At 40.1% G+C, this 26,808-nt stretch overlaps 1 protein-coding gene and 1 pseudogene across 2 annotated transcripts in view; one reads left to right on the forward strand and one right to left on the reverse strand.

The window, feature by feature from the left end:
* The window catches only part of pcdh7b (protocadherin 7b), a 391,309-nt gene that overhangs the window by 347,825 nt on the left and 16,676 nt on the right, over nt 1-26,808 (forward strand). The window lies entirely within an intron of this gene.
* Nucleotides 18,811-25,747, reverse strand: LOC132405072 (eukaryotic translation initiation factor 4E transporter-like; annotated as a pseudogene).

Genomic DNA, 26,808 nt, shown 5'->3' on the forward strand with positions numbered 1-26,808 from the left:
AGGATGTGAGTGAACTTGGCCTTTTCTCCTTACAGCAACAGAGAATTAGAGGTAATATGATAGAGGTGTATAAGATGATGAGAGGCATTGATTGTGTGGCTAGTCAAAAGGCTTTTTCCCAGGGCTGAAATCGCTAACATGAGAGGTCACAGTTTTAAGGTGCTTGGCAGTAGGTACAGAGGAGATGTCAGGGGTAAGTGTTCTACATAGAGGGTGGTGAGTGCGTGGAATGGGCTGCTGGTAACGGTGATGGAGACAGATACGATAGGGTCTTTTAAGAGACTACAGGAACATGGAGTTTAGAAAAACAGAGGGCTATGGGTAACTCTAAGTAATTTCCAAAGTAAGTACATGTTCGGCACAGCATCATGGACCGAAGGGCCGGTGTTGTGCTGTAGGCTTTCTATGTTTCTATGTATTCTATTTTTTAGGTCAGTGAATTACATCCTAACCAAATATGCTAATACAAAAGTACATTTTAAAGGAATACCATGCCATTGATTATATAATATCACTGATTTCTAAATAAGTGGGTTAAATGATGAAGTCAAGACAAACTAGCCCATGCAGATAGTGACATACACAGCTCACAGACACTGTAGTTAATTGTAATATTGGGCAATATGATTAATGATAAATGAGATGTGCTTTTTTTTTAGAATATCCAAACTGACAAATTGACTTGTGTGGGGTATGTGACTGAGTTGTAGTATGTAAAATCCTGACAGTTATAAAATATTAAATGAGAGTCAAAATTACCTACAATCAGTAATGTCAACAGCAACTACCATATCAATGTCACTACCAAGGGAGAGCTATTGTGACTGTTTTGCAATAGGCAACAGCTCAGGCAGGACCCTGAAATCTAGATAATAGGCTCCTGAACAAAGGCCAGCAGCACCTTCTGTATTATAATAAACAGAATACTGCTGGAATTCATGTCTGGCATTCAAAGGTATAACAATGTATGTGAGAATGACTTGATCTGAGGATGATAGGAACTGTTGATTGATCCTGAGGTGACTCAGTAACCTGATCACTGACTGACCAATCCCATTACAGGAATAACAAATGCTTGTGTGAGAGAGCTACCCACTGGGCTGAGGATATCTTCTTTACAAGGTACATAAGTTGAAGTTATATACAGTATGTTACATTTTCAGTTTCTTTTTTTTTATTCTTTACAGCAGGAGGTTTTGATGACTTTGAAACTAATTGGTGCTCAGGTCTTCCAATTCATGCCACTCCTCATTTTCATGAAAGAAATTATGATGTGCCTTCATTGCATATCCTTCATCATCACATCTCTGTAGATCACTTCATTATGATTTAAAAGGAGCAAATTGACTGTAGTGGTTCCAACAATAAATAGGCCTCCTAAAATTAAAATGAAAGCCAACAATCATAATGGTTTTCCCTCAGAAACACCAGGAAGTCCAATAGTTTTTTTCTTGATCTGACTATTTAACCTTGGACCCAATCCACTAGTTGCTCTGATTGGCTGCCAATCTGACCATTCTCCGACCCTCACTCCCTCTTTACAGAATCTACCAATCTGCCAATCTTCACTACCACCTTGACAATTTGCTACCCCGAACCACCTCACTATCCCCTCTCCCTACCAAGTACTCAGCCATCTACAGATTCCCATCCCTACTATTAATAGAATTAAGCCTCTTCTGTCCAGTTTAGAATACAGTGTTCTGATGTATGTTTACCAGAGGATAATCCTGCAATGAAATTAAAGCACAAGTTGCTACTTCCATAATTTAATGCAATTCACCCTGGCAGGCCTTTGCAAAATATTTCCCATAGAGCACTAGTGTAAGTCCTGCTGAGAGGACCTGCTGACTCCTTTTGAATCTTATCAATTGCTTTATTTTTGAGGGTCAAAAGTAAAGAACACTTATTTCTTTGTGTTTTTTCCCCTTTCTTAGACTTATTCCATATTCCAGTAGCCTGCTGTTTTGATGCAATACATCTCCACTTGAATGACCATGTTTTCTGCAATGCACCTTCAGCAAAGTTAGTGGGTTAATGCAATATGTCATCCAGCTCCCAAAATATCCCTGCTCTGAACGTCGAGAGCTCTGCCGGTCCTTTAACTGTTAATCTATTTTGACATTTAAAACATCCATTACATTTTAATTGACATTAGAGTGTTTTGAAAAATTGGTTTTAAACCTCTGTCTGAGAAGGATTGATAATAAAATAACATCAAGAATAGAACAGAACTGTTATTAATTGTTGTTTACTTTAAATTCATTCATGTATTGATTGAGATTGTTCTGAACTTACACTGTTTATCTCACAGAAAGAGTCTGAAACTGATAAATTTTGACTAGCAAATTGCTAGTGTCAGACACAACTTTCACCTTTTGTGGGAGGGGGAATTAGTTGCCCACTGCCTTCCATGTGAACTGTTGGCCTTTCCATTGATTCACTAATACGCAAGAGGAAAGGTGAATCAAAGGGCACTTCCTTCAAATCTAAGGCTTCATAAAATTTCTGAGAGAGGGTTTGTTGCTGTTTTTCTTTTGCTGGCAGTTGTCATCTTAGAGGAAGAATTCTGTTCATTCATTTTTTGTGTTATTGGACAATATATTAGTTGTAGTATGTAGATTGACGTTATCGTTTAAGCTAATGAATTATAATTGGCTTCTAAAAAGAGCAGAGACCAGTCAAATGAAAAGATTAGATGTTGTTTAATTATTTAAAAAAGTCAGTATGTTAAAATAACTATTAAAAGAACATATATAAAGTGAATCATCTATTCTGACTCTGCTGATTTTGACATGTCTTCCTTTTTTATATAAATTTCAAATAATTTATTCATAAATTTGTAAAGCCTATCACTGGTATGAAAATGAATAGATTGTACTTGGAAACCATCTCTCAGAATGTATGTGCCATATGCCTGACCATCATTTATAGTCATCTATCGTAGCCTTGATCCTTCATCAGGGATTGGACTGAAACCTCGGCTGTTTATTCCTCGCCATGGATGCTGCCTAACCTGCTGACTTTCTCCACCATTTTGTGTGTTGCTGTAGATTTCCAGCATCTGCGGAATCTCTTGTTTTGTAACCCTTGAGCCATCTTCTTTAAGAGTAGCAGTTCTTCTGATGATGGTACAATGCATTTGGATATAGGATTGCAGGAATTAGATTAAAAGGTATTGATTGAGGGATGAAATGCTTGCAAGTCAGGATGGTGAGGGTCCTGCAAGGGAACAAGTAGGCAGTGACTTTTACCATGCACCTCTGCTCTATATACCATAGTGATGAGATTGTTGCTTTGTGGGTGCTTAGATGAGCAACTTTCCTGCAAATGGCACATTTTGTTATCAAGGTGCACCTTGTTTGTAGCTGGTGAAAGATGTGCCAATCAAGGAGGCTGCTTAGTTCTGGATGAATTGATCTTCTGAAGTGTTACAATCTGGACAATTGTAATCAATTATGCCCCTGACTTGTAAATGGTGAAAGGACTTTGGAACATTTAAGGTAAGTCACTCATTGCAGGGTAACCAGCCCTATTCTGTCCGGCAGCTGTAGTAATTACATGGCTAATCATAACAATAGCAATTATTCCAATGTGTTGTTAGTGGAAGGCTCAGGGATGCTGAATAACAAGGATGGGTGTTTTGAATCATTTTGTTAGAGGTGGTCATTGGCTGACATTTTTGTGGCATGTTACTTGCCACTTGATAACACATTACTAAATGTTGTCCAAGGATTGACTGTTTCATTTGCTAAGGAATTACAAATGAAATTGAACATGTTGAAAACAGCAGTGTCCATCCTGACTTATGAATTTATGACGCAAGTCACAGGTGAAGCAGCTGAGGATGGTAGAGCCGAGAGACTGCTTTGAGGAATTCCAATAGTTGTTTTATGGGATGATTGACCACCAACAATCACAACAATTTCCTTTGATAAAAGGTAGATACCAACCACTAAAGTATTTTCATCTTCTTTGCCAAGTAACTTCAGTTTTGCTAGAGCTCTGTGATGCAACAATCTGTCAAATGCTGCCCTGGGGGCAATCGCAGCACCTCAGGAACTTAGCTCTTCCATCAGTATTCATACCAATGCTGAGATAAGTGTACCTGTTGAAATACAAACTGGGGCATCAGTGAGCCTTGTTGAATGAATGTGCCACTTGTTAACTGTGGTCAATAACACCTTCCATTACATCACCTTACTGATGATCTAAAGTTGACTGGGCAGTAATAAACCAGATTAGATTTGTCCTGTTTATTGTGACTGGCAGTTTTCCACATTCTTAGGTCAATGCCAATATTGCAACAGTGATGGATGTCTGAGTCCATTGTATTTGCTATATCTAGTACTTTCAACCATTTCTTGATATTCTGGAAGGTATTAAATTGGCTGAGAACTGAATTCTCTGATCTTAGGAATCTCCAAATGAAACTATGACAGATCATTCCCTGGCTACTTTTGCCTGAACATAGTAACAAATGTTTCAGCCTTGTCGGTGGCACTTACATTATAGGTCCTGCCATTCGTCAGGATGTTATTTGATAGTAAAGTCACATATTTCCTCACAAATTTTACATTGTGCAGTTACTACCAGAATTTTCCTAGATATATGCACAAAAACACTGAATTATTATAGATAGATAGTTACTTTATTGATCCCAAAGGAAAATAGTGCCACAGTAGCATTAAAAGTATACAGATATACAAATATTAGAAAAGATGTACGAAAGAATAAAAAATGTTATCATACTTCAAACAATCTAACAGGAGGGATTCATCATTTTCCCTGCTATAGGTTGACACAATATAGAACCTAATGGCCGAGGGGAAGAATGACCTCATTATTGCTCTTTGGAGCAGCACAGTTGTCTTGGTCCGTTGCTAAAATTGCTCCTCTGTTCAACAGAGGGTGAAAAACATTCCCCAGAATTGCCAGGATTTTCCAGATGGTCTGTTGTTCTACCACGGCCTCCAGAGTGACTCCTATAACAAAGCTAAACTCTCTAATCGATTTATTGGACATGTTGGCATAATCTGTGTTGATCCCATTGCCCCAGCACACCACCACAAAGAAGATTATACTGGCGACAACAGACTGGTAGGACATGTGAAGGAGAAGCCTGCAGGAAGTAGAGGTGACTCTGGCCCTCTTTGTGTTCAGCCTCTGTGTTGGTGCTCCACTTAACTCTGTTATCTTGATGTCCCCCCAGGTACTTGTAGTTATCACCACATCCACAATCTCACCATCAATAGTAACAGGGAGCAGTGCAGGCTTAGTCTTCCTAAAGTCCATCACCATCTCCTTTGTCTTACTGATGTTGAGATGCAGATGATTCAGCTTGCACCATTTGACAAAGTCCTCCACCAGGGCCTTGTAATCATCCTCCCATCCTCCCTTTATACACCCAACTATCGCTGAGTCATCAGAGAATTTCTGCAGTTGACATTACTGAGTATTGTATCTGAAGTCTGAGGTATACAGGGTAAACAGGAAGGGAGCCAATACAGTTCCCAGTGGGGTCCAGTGCCACTCATAGTCATGTCTGACACACAGCTCTAAAGACACACAAACTTTGTGCTGCCAGGATACAATGGAAGTGCCAATTGAATGGGGCTTCTTTCCCCCAGCAATGAGGGCTGTATGGTACTGAAGGCGTGTGAGAAATCGGAAAATGTGATCCTGACAGTGCTTCCCTGCTTATCCAAATGGGAGTAGGCTCTGTCCAGCAAGTGGATGACAGCATGGTCGACTGCAATATGCTTCTGGTAGGCAAACTGGAGGGGATCAAGGGCTGATCGGACCAGCTGGTCCTGGTTAGAACTGAGCCAGGACCAGCCTCTTGGGTCTTCATGTTGTGCGAGTTCAGGGCACTGGATGGCAGTCATACAAGACTTCCGGTTGGCACTTCTTGGGTACAAGAACCAACCATGATGTTTTCCAGACCCTTTCAAGAACAGAATATTCACATGGTAATTGTAAGAAATACTATGGAACAAAACTGCACAGGCTGCTCTCTCACATTCATATTAAATAGTAATATAAGCTCAAAGTACTGATTGCATTACAAGTTACATCAACTTCCGTGTGGATATTGTAATTCCATAAAGGACTACTCAGTGCTTCCCTAACGACAAACCATGGGTCACCAGTGATCTAAAGGCTCTTGCCAACTACAAAAAGAGTGAACTCCACACAGCTGCTCAGCACTCTCTTTCAGGACCTTGGGGTTCACACCATCCGGTCCCAATGCTTTGCCGTGTCTGAGTTTCCCCGGACCCCTTCTCACCTGCTCAGTAGTGAAGGTGAGTCCATGAGGACTGGGGAGCTGGTGGGAGCTGGGGACTGGGGGAGGTGAAGATCGGGACAATAGCAGTTGGTATGTGGAGGTGTGGATGCTCGGGCAAGAGAGAATGTAGACAGTGGTAGCCTGTTTTGTTCATCCACGTGTTGAACTTGAGGGAGGAGGAAGGAGGAGGGGAGGCATTGGTGCTGAGGGAAGCCTCAGTACCTGGACTGTTGTGCTGATGGGGGTGTGAACAGAAAACCAATTGTCAAAGCTACTGAAGAGTTGGTTTAACTCATCAGCCCATTCACAGCGGCATTCAGCTAGGCTGATTGAAGCTAGTGATGTTCTTCACGCTCCTCCACACCCCCCGTGTGCTATTCTGTCCAAGCCTGCTCCTCAGCTCTTTCCTGTGTTCCTGTTTAGACACCTTGATCCTCTCTTTTCACTCCCATTGCACTTGTTTCAATTCCTCCCTGTCTTCTGATCTAAAAGCTCTCTTCTTGTGATTGAGAAGAACCTTCAAATTACTGGTGATCCCAGGGTTTGTTGTTAGGGAAGTCGCAAACAGTCCTTGATGGTATTACAATGTCCACACAGAAGTTGTCATAGCCAGTGATGCAATCAGTAAATTCATTAATGTCCTTGCCACATAGCTCACAAAGCACTTCCCAGTCAGTATCTTCAAAGCAGCCCTTCAAGACCTTGATGGCCTCGGAAGACCATTTCTTTACAATTTCAGTGTAGTTAGCTGTAGCTATTTCATATAAATGTGTGAAACTGCTTATGCAGTGTTGTTCCGCAATATTGCTTTCGATTACCATGTGAATATTCTGCTACTGTTTTTGAAGTTAATGTTATGGTAATGACTAAAACCTTTATACTATTTACTTTTGAAGAGGACCATGCTCCTCCAACTCGTCCCTGAGGGTTATTGTTTTTATCCGCTAATGACATATTGGGCTGCTTCTTGCTACTTATCACCATTGGATCAAAGGGGAAGCCAGTGATTTTTGACAATTTGCGTTGGGCTGTCTGCTCCACTCTTGGACTGACTAAAGGGTCAACAGGCAAGCTGTGACTCTGAAGACAGGGTCTGTATGCACTTTGCATCTTCTGAGTGCAAACCCCACGTGGGTCTTGCTTGTCATCAATTCTGTGGGCTAAAGGGTCTGCTTCCCTTTAGTAAAACACATAAAATGCTGGAGGAACTCTGCAGATCAGGCAGCATCTATGGAGAGGAATATATACTGTGGTTGACATTTCAGGCCAAGACAATTCATCTATGTTTCCCTGTGGGTGGACTCAATACCTAAGTTCAGTATGCTAAAACTCAATCCTTAATTGCTATAATATTTTTATTTCTGCAGTCCTATCAATCTCATTTTTGATACTTTGGTTCTCTACTATCACTTAATCTTCATAGTTTTGTTTCTTTTTTTCTATAACATGCAATACTGATTTTGAACAAAACTTACAAAGATATTAGGATATGCATTTTCTTTAAATTTTTCATTAACTGTACCAATGAACAATGTCAATATTTTCCATTTCTCCAATGGCAATGTGGTGTGTTACAGTAAGCCTTGAAAACATGGTAATAAATAACAATAACACCCAGCTGAAGGATGACCATGTGCAGCTAAATATCGAACTGCAATAGTGTTTTATTTTCACTGCACTTTCATGTCTGCCAGTTATTTGTGCTTTACTAGGTTCTGTAATGGAATGTCATTTCCCCATCTCCCTCACCAGAGTGTAACAGTGCTGAATCGGCAGCACTGTCAGCTCCACTCTGACTTCTGCTATTCAGTCACAGAAATATCCGAGTAAAGTGAAAGAAGGTATCAGAAAGCATTGTATTCACACCACAGAGCAGGAACTTGAACTAAATGAATATCACTTTGTACTTTCAATAGTAATTTTATTTTTTTATTGTATAGAATAAATTTGCTTCTCTATGCTACAAAAAAAAAATCTCCTTGAAGTGCAAAGTCTACTGTGACTGAATTCCAGCTTGATGGTAAGATGCAGGTACCTACAACTGGATAGTTAAAACTAATGGAATTGATGGAGTTGGTTGAGGCTTTCAGCCCTGCATTTTAATAACAGTGCATGTATGATTCTGGGTACCATGACCTGTCCCAAAGGCCAGATGTCACATCATCAGTGTTTAAAGTGAAATCGAGTAAGTTCAGAGTTTGAGGGGAAATATTGGCATTATAGAGCCCCTACCCAACTGTACAAATGTTTTCATTTTCGCATATCACTGAGAGCATATACAATATTTCCATGCAATTCGAGAATCCTGAACTTGCATCAGGCAGTTTTTTCATAGAACTCCCAAAACGAAATTCCAAAGATGTAGTATTTCCCCACTACTTATTCCCATGGAATCCACTTGAACCTGCTTGTACTTAACATGCAAAATATTTGGCCTTTCACTTCAGTGCAGGGAATATCTGAATGGGACCAAGGGAAATATTTGTTCATCAGGGTAATTTAACATTTTAGATTTTTTCATTTCTTTTTCAAAAATATTTTTAAAATGTTATATAAAACAATGTAATAGCTTTTAATAATATATTAATAGCTTTTGGGATTTTTTAAAGATGTTTTTGAGTGCTAGAAATGAAGTTTGACAGTTTTGACAAATCAAGCTAAGCCACGACATGTAGTGTAACTGCCAGCCAAAATCTTTACTGCGCCTGAACCCCCCCTAAATCCCCCATGCCAACATGTTTCTTACGCCCTGCAGAAGGCTTCACCACCACACAGGACTCAACTAAAAGATTCATTTTGTTCTCCCTCCTCTGCAGACTGTAGCTGTCAATATTGTACTAGCTAATTACACATAGCAGCCATTTTATTAGGTACCTCCTGAGTGTATGTCAGTGGTCTTCTGCTGCTGTAGCCCATCCATTTCATGGATCAATGTGTTGTGCATTCATAGATGCTCTCCTGCACACCACAGTTATAACACATGATCATTTGAGTTATTGTCACCTTCCTGTCAGTTTGGAATGGCTTGGATCTCTCACATTAACAAGGCATTTTTACCCACATAGCAGCCATGCACTGGATTTTGTTTTTGCATCATTCTCTGTAAACTCTAGAGACTGTTGTGCAAGAAAATTCCAAAAGATCATAAGACATAGGAGCAGAATTAGGCCATTTGGCCCATCGAGTCTGCTCTGTCATTCAATGCAATGCTGATTCTTTCTTTATCTCCTCCTCAAGCCCAGTTCCCGCCCTTCTCCCCGTAACCTTTGATGCCACGTCCAATCAAGAAACTTTCAATCTCTGCCGTAAGTACACCCAACGACCTGGCCTCCACAGCTGCATGTGGCAACAAATTCCACAAATTCACCACCTTTTGGCTAAATAAATTTCTCCACATCTCTCTTTTAAAAGTGCATTCCTCCATCCTGAGGCTGCGTCCTCTTGTCCTAGATTCTCCCACCATGGGAAACATTGTTTCCACATCTACGCTGACCAGGCCTTTCAACATTCGAAATGAATTTGAATTTAATGAGATCCCACCCCCCCCTCATCCTTCTGAATTCCAGTGATTACAGACTCAGAGCTATCAAACGTTCCTCATATGATAACCCTTTCATTCCTGGCATCATCCTTGTGAACCTCCTCTGGACTCACTCCAATGCCAGCACATCTTTTCTAAGATGAGGGACCTAAAACAGTTCACAATATTCAAGGTGAGGCCTCACCCATGCCTTATAAAACCTCAGCATCAGCAGCTTTTGAGATATTGACACAGACAATCATTCTACAGTCAGATGCTTAGATCACATTGCTTTAACCAGTCTGAAGCTTGGTCTGAACAACATCTGAACCTCTTGACCACTTCTGCATGTTTTTATGCATTGAGATTCTGTAACATGATTGGCTGATTAGATATTTGAATTAATGAGCAGGTGTATAGGTGTACTTAATAAAATACCCACTGAGTGTATGTGCACACCTCAAAAGTTGTTAGGTCACAGCTGGACACTAATTCTAAGGCAAAATGGTCAACATTTATCTTCAAAGTCTATATCTTTAGCCAGCTGTGCCTCCAGCCAATTCCCTGCAGCGCCGATAGACTGCGAGTGTGGAGATACGTGATGAATCAATCAGATCCTGATCTAATTATTTTTAACTATCAGGCTGGACTTACTTTGGTCTGCTATATGAAATGTTGTGTAACAGTACAATGCATTCCAAGGTAGAGTGACCACAGTCTAAACTGATAGATTATTTGGACCATTCCGAGTTTGTGAACAATTAGCAAGATCAGGGCAAAACCCGACTTGCATTGAATGAGCTATCTGCAAATCAACACCATCCTCAACTTGACAGACCTCAGCTCTCATCTGGTTGCACTGCTCAACTGATGCAATGTACTTGGATTAATCTTCAGATCCAGTTCAGCTTCTCTCACAAAGTTCACAACACAGTGAAAGAGAGTTGTGGTTGTATTCACCATGCCCCAGTGGTCACAGACAGAATTAAGTTGTCTTGAACCTAATACTTACCTTTCTAGTGTTCTCAATAGACTTTAATAAGATTGCTTTAGACAAGGCATGGTTTTTCCATTATGTACTCAATCTATGAAACAAGTTTTGAGTTTACAAGTTTAAATTAGTCTTCATGGTAATGAGCAAAAGACATGGCTCTGGCTACCTGGGTGGCATGATAATGCAGCAGCAGCCCACAGCTTTACAGTACCAGTGACTGGTGTTCAATTCCCGCTGATGCCTGTAATAATTTTGTACATTCTCTCCGTGACCACATGGGATTCCTCTGGGTAGTCAGGTTTCCTCACGTAATCCGAAAGTGTAAAGAGTTAGTCAGTTATCGTCAGGCTATGCTGGTGCTGGAAACAAGGTGGCACTTGCGGGCTGCCCCAGGACGTCTTCTGACTGCATTCAGCAGTGATGCCAACAACGAATTTTACTGCACTGTTTAATGTTTCAATGTATATGTGACAAATACAGCTAATCTTCATAAAATATTTTATCCTTATAATTTATTCTTTTGTTTTCCCACACTGTTGAAGTAAAGCACATGCTAGCATCTGTAATTTGTCTTGGTATTCTCTGTTCTCCTGGAGGTATTGACTTCTTACATGGGGGTTGCTCCATAGTCAATTTCCCAACAACACCTCATGTGATTTTTTTTTCCATCACTAATCAAAAGAAGTGAGCATCGGTTGCACCTTTGATCACAGCAGTGTCTCTTTATTCACCTTCCATGGCAATCGATCTTGTTTGGTGCAGGTCAAGTATTGGCAGGCAAATTAGATTGATATTACATCGAGACCACAGGGGCTACTTTCAAATGGTTAGCGTTTGGATTATCAATTTTTTGTTATAGCTGATTTTTTTATTTGGTTAGAAAGATTTAGAATTAAGAGATGCTGTATATCAGAAAGATATATAAGATTTCCTTGCCAGCAATTTATTTTAAATACCAATATGTTGGTGAAAATAAGTGATACATTTTCCATAGCTATGAAGCCTACAGCACCATCAAATAATGCATTATACAGTGCTGTGCAAAAGTATTAGGCACATATATATTGTGGACTGAGAGCAGAGTGAGGAGACTCACGATTGGGAAACGAGTAAGAGAGAGGGGATGGAATGAAAAGCACTAGAGAGACATTCTGTAATCATCAATAAACCTACAGTTTGGAATCAAATGACCTTGCCTGGTGTCTTAGGGCTGCTGTGTGTCCCCAACTGTACCAACCCCTGCCCTTGGCAATCCTTCACTGCCACCTGTCCTACACCCCACCCTCACCATTCCCAACATCCTTTGTTCCCGCCAGATTTACAAACTCGCTCTTCGCTTCACGTCGACAAATACAGTAATGTGCAAATTCTTAGGGTCTCAAGCTATATATATATATGTGTGTGTGTGTGTGTGTGTCTAGGATTTTTTCACTGTACTGTATCCAGTGGAGTATTTACAAACAAGAGAAAATCTGTAGATGCTGAAAATCCAAGCCACACACACACACACACACACACACACACACACACACACACACACACACACACACACACACACACACACACACACACACACACACACACACACATACAAAATGCTGGAGGAACTCAGCAGGCCAGGCAGGGTTTATGGAGAAGAGTACAGTTGATGTTTTGGGCCAAGACCCTCGAACACCCACCCCCCTTCTTTTTTCTCCAGTCCTGCTGAAGGGTCTCAGCCCAGAACGTCAACTGTACTCTTCTCCATAGATGCTACCTGACCCGCTGAGTTCTTCCAGCATTTTCTGTGTTTCATGGAGTATTTAATTCTGTTTAGGTTTAATGCTGCAGAACTTCATAATACATCTCTCATGCATTTAGACATGAAACTAAATCCTCTTTAATGTTGTCTATAGTGTATAGAGATTCACAAAAGGGTTCCTTGGGTATTTTTATCAAACTAATGAACTGTGGTATAAAAGGGGTAGATTGCATTGGAAAATAGGCATAAAACCTTTGATGACCCCAGAGTTGCATTGTAGCTTTTCAGGGATTTACTGTGATATTATGGGTGAGAAATCTGATTATCCTGGTGAAATTCATAATCGAATGAATCAATTCAGCTTTAGTTCTTAAAGCACTGGTAGAATCAAGGAAATCCAATATCCCTGAATCAAGCAATGTTGAAACAAACACTAATGCCATAAAAAAGATAAAATTGCCAAAAATATCTTTCCCACGTTGTCACTGACCTCAGCCATGATGAATAATGTGTTGTAACCAATTCAACATTTGAATCTCCCTATATCAAGCACCTAACTGATATTGCCTGAGCATTATGTCATCCATGGTAATTTGATCAGGAAACCCATCTGTAGTACAGCATAATGAGCTACTTTTACATAAAGTGCAGTAATTGTGTGGATAAGTGAAGCTGCTGATAGTGTTGTTTTATAGAAATGCACTGTGTGAAAAGTTGTGTATCAGCCAGATTTTTGAGTGGGAGCCATTTTGATCACAAGCTGCTGTCAGTTAAGCTTAAAAAATATCATTTTTTATATTTGTTGATAATCAAGTTGACATCCCATTTTTCATGAAAATGTTGAATTTTCAGAGGTAGTTCTCAATCAGGTTCTGCTGTGTTAAAAGCAATATTAGTCATAAGCAGAAATGATATTCTCTGTAACCGTGCAATGTGACTTGCCAATTTTTATAGATTAGAGCACAGCACTCCTGATAACACCCTCACTTTTAACCCACCGCTAGTAATCTATTCAGTACTAGGGTAACTGCCACCCACTCGCCTCGTTTAGGGAATCATCAGTTAATTTCAGCTCATCTGCTGTTAGATCTCCTGTGACCTTTGCTATAATCGTACAATAAATGACTTTTAATCTCATTAGACCTTCAGTCTGCTTATTTTTATTCCCAGAAAAGTAGGTGCCAAAACACCTAGTGACCTATTGTACTCCAGACATCGTCATTGGTACATAGTCTGTGCCTCCGGCTGAAAGGTGTGTAACTGAGTCTGAAACTGTACGGGCAGTAACAACTCTTTCTGGCTAGGTTGTCCATGAACAACTCATCTGACTATGTTGCCAGCAGACGCAGTCACAACTCTGCTAACCCCCTATAGTCCCTCACATTATCTTATCTTTACAGCTGACTATCACAGCACTACCTTGACCGCACTCCTACCACAAATTACTATGCAAGCCAATTGCATGAATTAAATCATTCCACAGTGTATGCAGAAGGCAACGCTGTCCTAATGCCCCAAAGCAGTATTAGCTCATTGCCAGCAAAATGGCTGGTTAGAAAGCTGCTAAAATTCCCAGCATTTATGCATCATGTGTTAGCAATATGCACCAGCAGTTTGAAAAAGACTCTAGTTTATTTCTTGCTAGAAATGAGTTGCTGACTTGTACACTTCTAATTTTATCTCTCATTTTCATGAGGTAAAAGTTTCTGCCGCATATCTCGCTCCCATTTGCAAATGCAATATATGTTACATACTGTTGACACATAAGTTCTAGTGTATTTGAATTCTTTCTCTTCATGACTTGAGCCATAACTGTGCTTCTGACTTAAGTACTTTCACTTTTCTCTCAAGATTTGTCTGAACTAAACTCTATTACATTTGCGGTCTTCAGTGTATTCATAAAGGAGTGAATAGGCATCATTCTACAGTTTAATAAAAGGTCAATAAATGATAAATAAGTCATGTTGCATTTGGCTTAAGTTGAAGTTAGAATATCAAGACTGGTCTACAAATTTCACGTCATATGTCGGTGATAATGCATCTGATTCTGATTCAAATGCCAACTCAAACTCTGACAGCTTCACCTGACTTTGATACCTGCTACCATATTACACAACTTCTGACAATTTTGACATCGAAATTATGCTGAAACTTATGCACTACGTGGCCAAACAGCTTTAAGATATTCATTAAAGTGGTGATTATTTGTGACATAATTCATTTTGAAAAATGAATTGTGGTGCTGCTACACAGCTTCTTTTGTTGTGCACATTGTCCCACCATCATCAGCATTTTCTAACATTTTCCTGAAAAAGAAATTTCTTGTGTTCTGTTAAAGATACACACCTCATTATTTCCACAAAGGCTTTCAATGCAATGTGAAAAAATATAATTTCAGGATGTATATTGTATATATTTATCTGACATTATATGTACCTAATGAATCTGAGCAGCTACTTTGATTTATTCTTGCTTTAGAATTGTGCAGCTTTTGTTTGAAAATTGTTATTTGGTCTAATGCGGTTCTACTGTGCTTTTTATTCAATCACTGTTATTTAATACTATCAGTCAATTTAGTCTAATCATTGCGTGAAGCTAAATTTAAAGCAAATTATCATATGTTTCCGGATTTGCCCCGTAACTATTCTCTCAAGCTCATCAGCAATCTGCTAGACTTCACTTTTGTCTTATTCCATGACTATTATCTTTTTATTTATTGGTATTATATCTTCATTACCTATTTGAAATGTCTGTGTGCCAACAATACAATTTTTTTTTACTTCTAACATGGATGATGTTGTGCACATAGAGAAACAGAAAAGGTTAAGGATAGCTAGAACATTTGTAGATAATTCCACCAATTAATTAGATGGCAAAGATACAAGTACATCACAGATTTGTACTGACTGTACTAGACATTCAAAGTATTAATCCCCATCTGAGCTATGGCTAAATTTTGGTAGTGCAATCCAATGACATAATTAAGCCTGAAGCAGAAAGTTGGTTTGCTGCTTCTATCAGTGCCCAAGGATTTTAGGGGAAAAGAAGTGTGGGATTCAAAATTTAAGTTTCCCCTGTGTTAGATTCTGATGTTTTTTTAAAAATAGAAATCAGGAAAGAGGCACAAAATGTGATGCTTCACAATCATTTTATTAAGTGTTGATAGATCAAAGAGAAATTGATATGAACAGCGTAGACGTCTACTAATTGAATGGAAATCTGAGATCAACGGTGATGTTACTTCATACTCAGCTATTTTTATACCCATAGATAAAGGAGAATTCCATTTAGATTTGTAGATAAAAGTTAACCAATAGGGAAAACCATTATTCAAACAATACAGAACAAAGAAGCTTCCAGAATCATACTTTGTATAACCATTAGTGGACAAATTGAACTTGCATACATATTCTAGGAATCATATGAGTACTTAGGTAATTATATAAAGTACAGGCAGATACTTAATTGTTAACCTGCAAAGACAATAACAATTAAACTGTCTAATCTAAGAATTAAATGATCCAATGCCTGTTTTTCATGACCTGATTAAAATTATACCACATAAATTATTCAGTTAGAGAATCAGCAGGAATTCATCATTTCTTGAAACATTTGAACATGCTTTTGGGTAATGCAAGTTAAGAAATATGTGTTAACTCACATCAATTATTGGACTTGCCCCAGGAATTTCAAATCTTAGACTCAGCATGGCTTGACTGTAAATGTAGGCTGAATGTTAAAATATCCTCTACTAAGGGGCATCCATCGACTGCACATGTAGTAATTAATATATTTATTTTTTGAGGATTTTGAAAAGAAACAAGGCTATTGTAAAAATTGTCTAAGATTTTATATAAGATATAAAATACATATATTTCTATAAGAAACATGCAGTGATAAATACTGTCTTTAAATCTGAAATTTATTTGTGCAGAGAGTTCAGGTACAGCTGCATGTTTTGTGATTTTGTACTTTAGAGTGTGATTGAAATAGACATCCAAAAACCTTTTTGTGAAAGAGATCTTTGTTTAGTTTCGACTGTGATTGGAACTGAACTTACCATATCTTTGTTCACGGTCCATGAAAATGCTGCAAATCAATTTAAAAGAAATCTGGTACTGCCCAGAAAAAAAATCACTATACTGATCTTAAACTTCAGCATATCCTTAGCAAGGCAGTAACCTACCTTTCAGATTCTTTGACACCACAAATAAAGTAGTTGTTACATATACACCATCGAGTATCTCTTCAATATGATGTTAAACTTTCTTGTTCTTTAAAGGTTCAAAATACAATTATTATCAAAGTATACACCCAGTATACAACCCTGAGATTCATCTTCCCACAGTCAGCCATGAAACAAAGAAACAACATGGATGTAATTCAAAAAAACATCAAACCCCCAGCACAAAACATATCATGTAAACGGCAAAAAAAAGAGAGAAAAACACAGTATAGGAAACACCAACCCATGAAGTGATCGTAAAGGCTGATTTATACTTTTGCGTAGTAGTCTACACCACAGCCTTCGTAACCGGCCTGCGCCATTGTGAGCATTTATACCCGTGTGTTGATGTGTCTGCATCACTCTGCAACTCACCGCCAAAATGCTAGTGGTGGTAGGGTTTCTAATGGTGACTGAGTGCATCATGTTCCAGTTGGAGCTAATAAATGTTGAACAAGGATTACTTTTATTGAAATTACTGCAATGCAGAAAAGAGACAAGACATCAGAGGAGGTGGTATGCACGGCCATTTAACGGATTGAGGCAGAAGAAGGGTGAATTTTCTGTGCTTGTCCAGCCACTGAGAGACATAAATGAGGAAATGTATTTCAAATATTTTCGGATGTCGGCAGGTAAATTTGACTATTTGGTTCATCATCTCCAACCATTTATTTTGCACACTACGCGCAGTATGCCTTTAGACAGGAGGAAATGTGATGCTACCAAGCAGATCAATCACAGTTGTTGCAGTCTACGTCACCGTGACGTGCAAATACATTTTTGGAGAGGTGCGCATCAGGCTATGGCGTAGTGTGCAGCGTAGGTTACGAGGCTACACTGTACCTATGGCGTTCATTTGATGCAGAAGTATAAATCAGCCTAGTCCTAGTCAGCACAGCTCTGTTCGGTTCAATCCAGCGTTGCAGCACTAATCTTCTGCAGGCTGCCACAATCAAAAACTGCCCAAAATGGCAGCAAATAAAGGAGTGACAAGAAACCAGAGGCACATCATAATGTGAACTACAGAGTCGAGTCCACAAGTCATGTCAATTAAACCTTGCCAAAGACCCAGGACTCCAAAACCATCCTCCAGCAACATTGAGCAAGGGGGTGGGGGCGGGAACCATTTAAACATAGGAACCATCCTCCAGGAGCAGTGGACAAGAGGGAGAGAGAAACACACAGAAACCTTCTTCCGCAGCTGTATGTGGGAGGCCGGTAAATGGCACATTTACCATGGCTCTCCACTCTTCCCTTGATGACTTCAATCTTCCTCAATGCTTCTGCAGTACAGAATTGTACAGGTTCACAATCCTACCGTGAAAAATTTCTCATCTGTCCTGTACGATTTACCTTGTATCCTGAGACTGTGAATCTTGCTTCTTTACATCATCAGCACCTTCTCTTGCAGCTTGGAGGAACATCCTTCCTCTGTCCAGTCTGACAAAACCTGTCAGAATTTTGAGAGGAGATCCTGTTGAAATGTATTACAGTTGTGGTTCTGGCAAGCTGGGTGATCATGAATGACACACACACAAGACAGAGTGGTGGGGAGCAAATGTGCTGCTGTTTATTTTGTGTGTTAGACTTCTGCCCAGAATGCCCTCTTATATTACATTCAGTACATAACACACAGGGAAACTTGACAGCAACCAATAAAGTTCAAAAAAATACATGAATACCTAACATTTCCCTCCCCCTTATTTTAATTGGTTCCTCCCCTTCCCATACATATACAAATGTTTGTACCAGGTGATGAACTATTAACATTCAATGGATTAATCATCAGATTTAACTAACAACCAAAAACGTATTTTTTTCTCTAAGTTAGGAAAAGAGGGTAGACTGCCTCTATTCTCAGACATAATCAATGGCCTGCGGATGACACTGAAGCTGTTTTATTTCTTGGTGGTGTATGTATGTATATGTTCCTATGTGTAGATCTTGGCTTGAGTACTGCATTGTCAGTAAAGGACACCTCAGAAAGCGCAGGTGATGGGGACAAATGGCTTTGCTGATTCCGGACTGGTATGTGATTATTTTAACTGTTAGGCCCTCGAGAATCTGAGGATGAAGGCTGCATTAGAGCAGGCGGTACAATTTCATGGGGTTTTGATTACACTTTCCTTCATACTGTTAACCAGCTCATTGAAAGCAGTTATATCTGTATTTAAGTTTTTGTATTTGTTTAGGACCAGATGACACAGTTAGTCAGTTCCTGATGATCCACCCGGAACTGGAAGGCAAACTTCCTCTCAGATTCCATTTGGAGATCTTTGAGTTCTGCCTCCACCTCTTTCACAGACAAAACGACTAGTCTGTGCGTGATCTCTCCATTAGTTTCTCTCTGTTGGACAACAATGGTTTCACGTCCGCATTTGCTTTTCAGACTATTTCCAAAATATCAACTTTTTTATTAACGAGAAAATCTGCAGATGCTGGAAATCCAAGCAACACACACAAAATGCTGGAGGAACTCAGCAGACCGGGTAACATGTCTGGAAAAGAGTACAGTCGATGTTTCAGGCTGAGAAGGTCTTAGCTCGAAACATCAACTGTAATGTTTTCTTTTAAACTCCTCATTATCTTCTCATGATAGAATGGGAGCAAATTAGTTTCCAAGTTGCAAAGGAGAAGTAGTATCCTCCACTCCAGACCAGCAAGTATCTCAGGTTCTTCATGTAGGGTAGACCACAGACTGCTGGAGCTTCTGCTTGGTCTACTTAAGTTAGTTATAAACCATGATTGAACTGGTTGGATGACTCAGATCCTTCACCAGGCACCTCTTAAATTATCAATGCTAGTCCAGGTGCACTTTTCTCCAGGTTGAAGAATTCTTTGAGGTCAAAGTCTGCCAATGAGGGCTCAGGCAGGACTGCTTCCTGGGGAATTACTTGGTCAGCTTCTGATGTTGAAACAGTAGGTATCTCTGTTTGGACAGCACCACTGCATTTTACACCTTCTTTAATGGTTTATGATTGCTTACTCCACCTTTTTGCCTGCCTTGGATCCTTCAGTAGTGCTTTATCATCAATACCGCTCAGCTCTAATGTTTCTGATTGACTTGTGGGGCCAGCAGAAAACCATTCTGGTTCCTCTTCATCATAGGATTCACATCACCTCTACTCACCAAAAACACTTCTGCCATCACCAAACTCACTCCTACAGCACTTTTCCTTGTAGTCTCATTCCCTTCCTTGTCTAGCAGCTGTCGCACAAGCCATCCCAATCAAAGGGGCTTGATGTTATTATGTCTGCATTTCCAATTCTCCGCTGACACCACAACCCACAAATATTTTCATTCTCTTTATTTTCCAGTGGGCTTCTAGATCACCAACTATTGGGGGTATTGGTCACGTGATAGCCACTACCAAAGCTTTGGCACTGAGGACTGAGTACAACATCAAGATCTATTCCCTTAATTCTCTCTCATGGATCTGCAATTCTTAACTTGAGAACTGCTCTCTTCAAATCTGAAGCATTGTCTGTCTTGGTACCATCTTGTGGTGAACTTCTGCCAGAACTGGGACACAAGAATGCATGTCACTTTCCAGGGTCCCAGATGTCTTCACTGTCATATTTGTCCAGAAGACATCCTGGTCTCTCCTTTCTAGCAGGTTTTGCTTGGAATATCTATATGGTTACTTCATACCACACATTTTTATTGTATCATTTAATTGATCTTTCTCATCTTTCTCTGCAATCCATTTTTTTATCCATGCCCCCCACCCCTCAAGTTTCAGCAGCCACCTCTGCTGCTCCACTAAGAACTAGTAAGAACAGCCATTTCAACAGTGATTCCTTTCCTACTATCCAGTTCTCCTTTGATTTACTTCTGCATGTTTTCTTCAATATCTCTTATAGACCAGTGCTCTCAACAATCAGGTGCACATTGTGCCAGTTGAGTTTCAACTGCTCCAACCACAACCAGCCAAGAAGTGCTGGATAACTACCTTTAAAAATGTACAGTGGAAATTTCCTCTTCTATTCATTAATTTCCACTGTAACATTGTTAACCCTCACTGTAACAACCTTATCAGTGTAAGACTTTTAAGTCAAGCTTGCCTCTTCTGACGTGAGCTGCTGCATTTTCTCCTTGTAAACTGTCTCTGACACCAGCAATACTGTAGCACCCATGTCCACCTGCATTCTCAGTAAGGTCCATCCAACTGCTGTTTCACCCAATAGCCATCTTTCTGTCCTGACATGGATAGAAGATGGAAAGCTTCTTCAACCACAGAGTGAGAGTCACTAAGTCCATCCTCAGTATGAACCCTCTTATTCAGCACTTGTCCAGACTTAGCAGGTTGCACTAGTCTGTGTAATAAATAATGTTCCACCCATCACAATCAGAAAAGTTGGAACACGAATATCATCTGAAATTTCATTTACCAGTGCAAAATATTCAAATCTTGCATTATATGAACTCCATTGTTCTGTTATTTCATTATATGGCCCCATATGGCCAAACATTTTCACCATTTTCAAACACAATCACGTTCCAGAAAAGTTAACTGATCTCATCCGTCTGTCTCTCTCTCCCTTATTTGTTTTATTTTTCTGTTCCATTCACATTCTCTCCCCTCCGATTCTTCACTCACCACGCTTCCTGCAGCTTTATTTTCGCATGCAGAGTTTCCTTTTCGTTCAGCCACATTTCTTTTGTTTAGACTTTTCTTGCTGAAGAGGACAAACAATAAATACCATGAGGATTTATCACCTGGGTGGCCGTGAATAACATATGTGAGAGACAGAGAAGTGAGGAACAAATATGCTGCTGTTTAATTTGCACATGATTCTTCCACCTACTGTGGTCAGTACGTAACACATGGGAATATTTGACCGCAACCCATAAGGGTTATATATATATATATATATCAAAATATACATGAATGCATAACAAAATGTACAGTATATTCTTTTAAACTCTGGGGCTTAGTCAGCATAATGTCAGTACATTCAATGCTGCTGCTAAATCAGGAATGATTGCATGCCCTCAGTAGCATATTCATCTTCTTAGTTAATGAAGTAGTTAGCCTTAAGTGCTGCTTTCTTTTCCCCACTCTAGAGTCAGCATGCATCTCAGTCAGTAAGGTATTGCATACTTCTGAATAATGTTGGTTACATAAAGGGTATCAAAATATTATTAGACAGCATTGCTTAAGAAAGGACTAAAAATGAATTCTGGAGAATGTCATTCAATTTTACTACTTATAATAAATCACAGTTTTTTTGTGATTAGTATTGAAAATGAAGTAAATGGTTGGAATGAAAGTTTTGGCCGTGATGTAATGTTGAGCAGTCTCTGTGTAAGTGCAAGCAAACACTGGCAGACTTCATGATAACAAATTGTCCAACTCAGCTGCAGAGCCTAATTTGGAAAATGGATGAACTCAACTGAAGTGTGTTTTTAATCTCATGATTACCCTAAGGGTTGGAAACTTCAAATTTTGTTGAAAACTCATGTATTACAGTGCAGTGCAGAAGACACACATTCAATTGTTTATTGCTGCTGGGGTATACTGTTTGTGCCAATTTTGTTCATAAATAGAACAATTAGTAATCATTTGCATGATTGCTCATATGAAGTGAATGGCTTTTGTGGCTGCAGTTCTTAAAGTGAAAGTTCTTACATGGATCTATTTCTCAAGTAGTGGGATGTCTAGGCTTAAGCTGAGCAGCTATAAGGAGTGCAGAAAAATATCTGCTTAGACATGTCACTTTCTGTAATTCTTCAGTGAAGATGATTGGATGCAAAGAGATGCCAACCAGCAAAGATAAAGATTCACTTTATTAGTCACACTTGCATCAAGCATTGAAACATAACAGTGAAATGCATTGTTTCTGTCAATGACCGACACTGTCCAAGGCTGTGATGAGGTTCAATTCCGACCGTTGACAGCAGTGGGATTTGATCTTCGATCGTTACCACTAAAGATCGTTACTCTAACTGCTGCACTACCATGACATCCTATCAAAGTTTTAGCTCACTCGCATCATTGGGAATATTGCGGAGTTCATTACCTCCCCAAGCTGCGTAACTTAAGCAAATTGTTTGCATCCCTTGTCAAACATGTAACCTTTCTGACTGCCGAACCTACTATCATATTTCGTGGAGATCCTAATGACATGACACCCAGAGAGTCTCCTGCAACAGAAGATGTAAGATGTTGCCTGTACAATCTCAGAAACCAGTTCAATTGTTGCAACTGATTTGACCTCACCCATGTCTTCTACAGCCAGTGTCCAAAAGAAGTAATTTGAGTTGCACATGAGTGGAGCTGCTCCATCTGTTGGGGTCTGCCTTCCAGTTCATGATCTATACTGCTTCTTCATCTTGTATCCATGATGCAGTCTGGAACCAGTGATAACAGGAGTGCCTTCACGACTGTCAGCATCACTGCTGAACTGCCAGTGCTCTGCATGCACAATCTATCATACATGCAATCCAGAGTTCTAATGATGTGCATTGTAAGATTCCTGTTGGGTGTCTGTGATTGGTTTTACATCTTAACTCAATAAAATGTGCATGATTGAATTTCAAGGCAATGGTGTACTTTCAGAGTCGTGCGGAATTCATACATTTAACTTGCTTTATGGAAGTGGTTGATGCTAGGATCAAAAAGTGGGAAAATCAATTTTCTAGAGCTGGCATTTGTTATCTTAATGAAAGAATGAATTCCTGTTATAGTTATCGATCAATAGTGCTGGTGACTAGGGAATAGATCATATCTTGAATTCTACACTGAAAGAATCATATTCAATATTGAGAATTTTAAAGGTAACAAAAAAACTTTCAACTTTGAGGTGAACCATTTACAGAATTATCTTGTAATCTTTACACTATGGAATATATTTCTCCTGGATTCTCACTGTGTATTAAAAGCTGCTTTCTGTTTCTCTTGACTTTTGATAAAGAGGAACTGTTGCTATTTGCAGAAAGTTGAAAAACAACAGTACATAGATCAAAGTAGCTGGAAATAGAAGCAAGAATAAGATGAAAACATTTTTTTGTTGCCACGCAGGAAGTGGTTGTGATCTGGAACATCTATCTGAAAGGATGTTAGTAGTAGTTTTAACTATAAAGAAAATAATCTTGCAAGGTGCAGGGCAAAAATCTGGGTAAGGTTGGCAAGAACTTAATGGGTGAGACAGTTACATGTTGTACTCTAATGATTCTACAGTCTTAGATTAGACTCAGGATTGGCTGCTGGGCAGACTCAGGTGTTTCCTGGAACAATCAGATTCAACAATTTCATTTTTAAAGAGCTCAGTAGCAGTGATTGTAATGTGTGCAGCTTGGTCTCATTATTGCCCAGATGTGTCCTGAATGCTCCCATAGTTGTGGGTATTGGGGAGGACTGGGATGAGGTAAGATCCTGTGCTTGAATGTAACCCTTTTCATTTCTCCGAATGCTGGATTTTATTTTTCTTCCCACCTGAATTTCTTAATGGCCCTAAGTACCAGCAGACATGTTGGTGACTGAAATGTTGATGGAGCTGCATCTTAATCGCTCTTGGTGCTACTGATTGGTGACTAGACTATATACATTCCTTAATCTCGGGAGATAGCACAAGAATATGCAGTAATTGTTTCAGGTCAGTGGGAATTGCACTCCAACATACCAAGGCCAATTGTGGAGACAAGAATGATGTGGAAAGAACAGGAAAGTGGAACAGAAGCCAAGATTAGATTATCAATGTTCTTGAATGGTGTGAGAGGTCTGTGAGGACACACAGCCTATTCCTGTTCCCACTTCACAGATTCTTATGTGCCAGTTGAACACGTCAAGTGGAATCTTGGGAAATTTGTAAACTATTTGTATCCTCAATAGCAATCTACAAGCGTGTCAGCAGTGTTAATCTAAGAAAAGATTGGAAAATGGGAGAATATTAAATGAGGACAAAAATTATGTACTTGCATAAGAGAGAGAGGGAGAGAGATTTAAGAAAATGGTCAAAAAAGTGAACAGTAAAAATAATAGATCTAGTTTAGGAGTACAGACATTATGTTATAGAAATGCAAACACAAGGTAATCTGCAGATGCTGGAAATTCAAACAACACACACAAAATGCTGGTGGAACGCAGCAGGCCAGGCAGCATCTATAGGAAGAAGTACAGTCGATGTTTCAGGCCGAGACCCTTTGTCAGGACTGCTGACGAAGGGTCTCAGCCCAAAATAGCGACTGTACTTCTTCCTATAGATGCTGTCTGGCCTGCTGTGTTCCACCAGCATTTTGTATGTGATGTTATAGAAATATAAGTCTTTGGTGAGATTGCATCTGGAGAATTGTGTACAGTTTTGGTCACCCTGTTTATAGGAAGAACATTGGCAAGCTGGAGAGGGTATAGAAGAGACTTACAATAACGCTATATTTCCTATACCAGTGTGACCAAAACTGTAGCAGCAATTTTAAAACATGGAGAGCATTTTACGGCCCGACAGATTGGATATTGACCCTCAATCTCCGGAAGCTGACATTGCTTTTGAACTCCTGCTTGCATGCTTCCAATCGTACCTGGAGGAGATTCATGTGACCGAGCCTGCCATGATGCACAAAATTCTCCTCTCCAGGGTCAGTCCGCAGGTCTACTTCCTGATCAGGGACCTGCCAACCTACCAAGGGGCACTGGGCGCCCTCAAAAGACAATACCTGCGGCTGGTGAACACCGTCTACGCGAGACATCGCATAGCGACATGGTGGCAGCAGGCCGGAGAGTCGAGTGCTGAGTTTGTCCGGGCCCCTCAGACACTTGTGCGGGCCTGTGACTGCAGGGGACTGACGGCGGAACAGCATGCGGAGCTCTTGGTACGAGATGCCTTCGTTAGGGGGATCAGGTCAGTATATGTGCACCAGTGGTTGCTGGAACACACCGATCTTACCTTACATTCGGCAATCGAGCTGGCCAACATGCTGGAGGCCGCTCTGCACGATGCTGACGCTGTCCAGGCGTGCAATCTCCCACCGGCCCCATGGACGCTGCAGTCCCCGCAACCTGCCAGCGAATCGACCTCGGCTGCTGCCAGTTGCAAGTCCACACAGTGTTACTTCTGTGGACTCGAAAAGCACCCCCGAAAACGCTGCCTGGCCCGAGAAGCTACCCACTCCAGATGCGGAAAGAAAGGCCACTTTGCCAAGGCCTATGAAACCAAACCACGAGCAGGGTCGAGCAGCACCGCATGCAAGGCATGGGGGCGGCCATCTTGGTCGCCGCCATCCTGCCTGCCTGCCTCGTGTGAGGCATGGGGGTCACCATCTTTGTCAGCGCCACCTCGCCCCGCCTCTGACCCACAGGTGCTTACCGGGCACCAAGACGGCGATTCAGCTCTAACCTCCGTGACCCTCTGTATATAACAAAGTGAAAATAACAGCAATAGAAGAAAAATCTTACTGGAGATTTTACAACAATTTAGTGGAAAGCTAGACAGAAATATAAGTTGAAATGGTTTGTGCCTTTTTACTCTGAAGCTGGAAAGAGGTTAGCAGAGACATTTTACCCATATATTAGCGTCGTGGCTGTCCCTCGAGGTCAAGGATGATGGTCTTCATTCCGTTGATCTATCACTTAGCGAAGACGCCTGTGTGTGTAATTGTTTCCTGTACAAACAGGAAAGAGAAACTAATTCAAGGAAAAAAAAATTAGCTTAAAGGAAGTGAAACCACTTAAAATCTTGACAATATGATTGAGTGATATAATGAGATATGAAGAATATTATTAGAATACTATGCCTTTCTTAAATAGATCAATTGTATCTGAGTTCCTACTACAGAAATGATAGACAAAGATAACACATTTAAAATAGCTGCTGTGGATGTATTGAGGGTCATCATTAAAGTGACAGTTCAGAGAGTCGTGATAAAGCTCAAGACGAACAGACAGTTTGAAGCCTACCTCCAATTATGAATAATATGTGTACAAATTAGAGGACATTTTCAGCAGTGTCAATGTTGGCCTACCCAGGCAAGGGTTGAGAATTATTTATTTAGTTATTGACATGCAGCGTGGAGTAGGCCATTCTGGCCCTTAGAGACGCA

Source organism: Hypanus sabinus, chromosome 14 (assembly GCF_030144855.1).
Source record: "Hypanus sabinus isolate sHypSab1 chromosome 14, sHypSab1.hap1, whole genome shotgun sequence".
In the NCBI taxonomy this organism is placed as follows: Eukaryota; Metazoa; Chordata; class Chondrichthyes; order Myliobatiformes; family Dasyatidae; genus Hypanus; species Hypanus sabinus.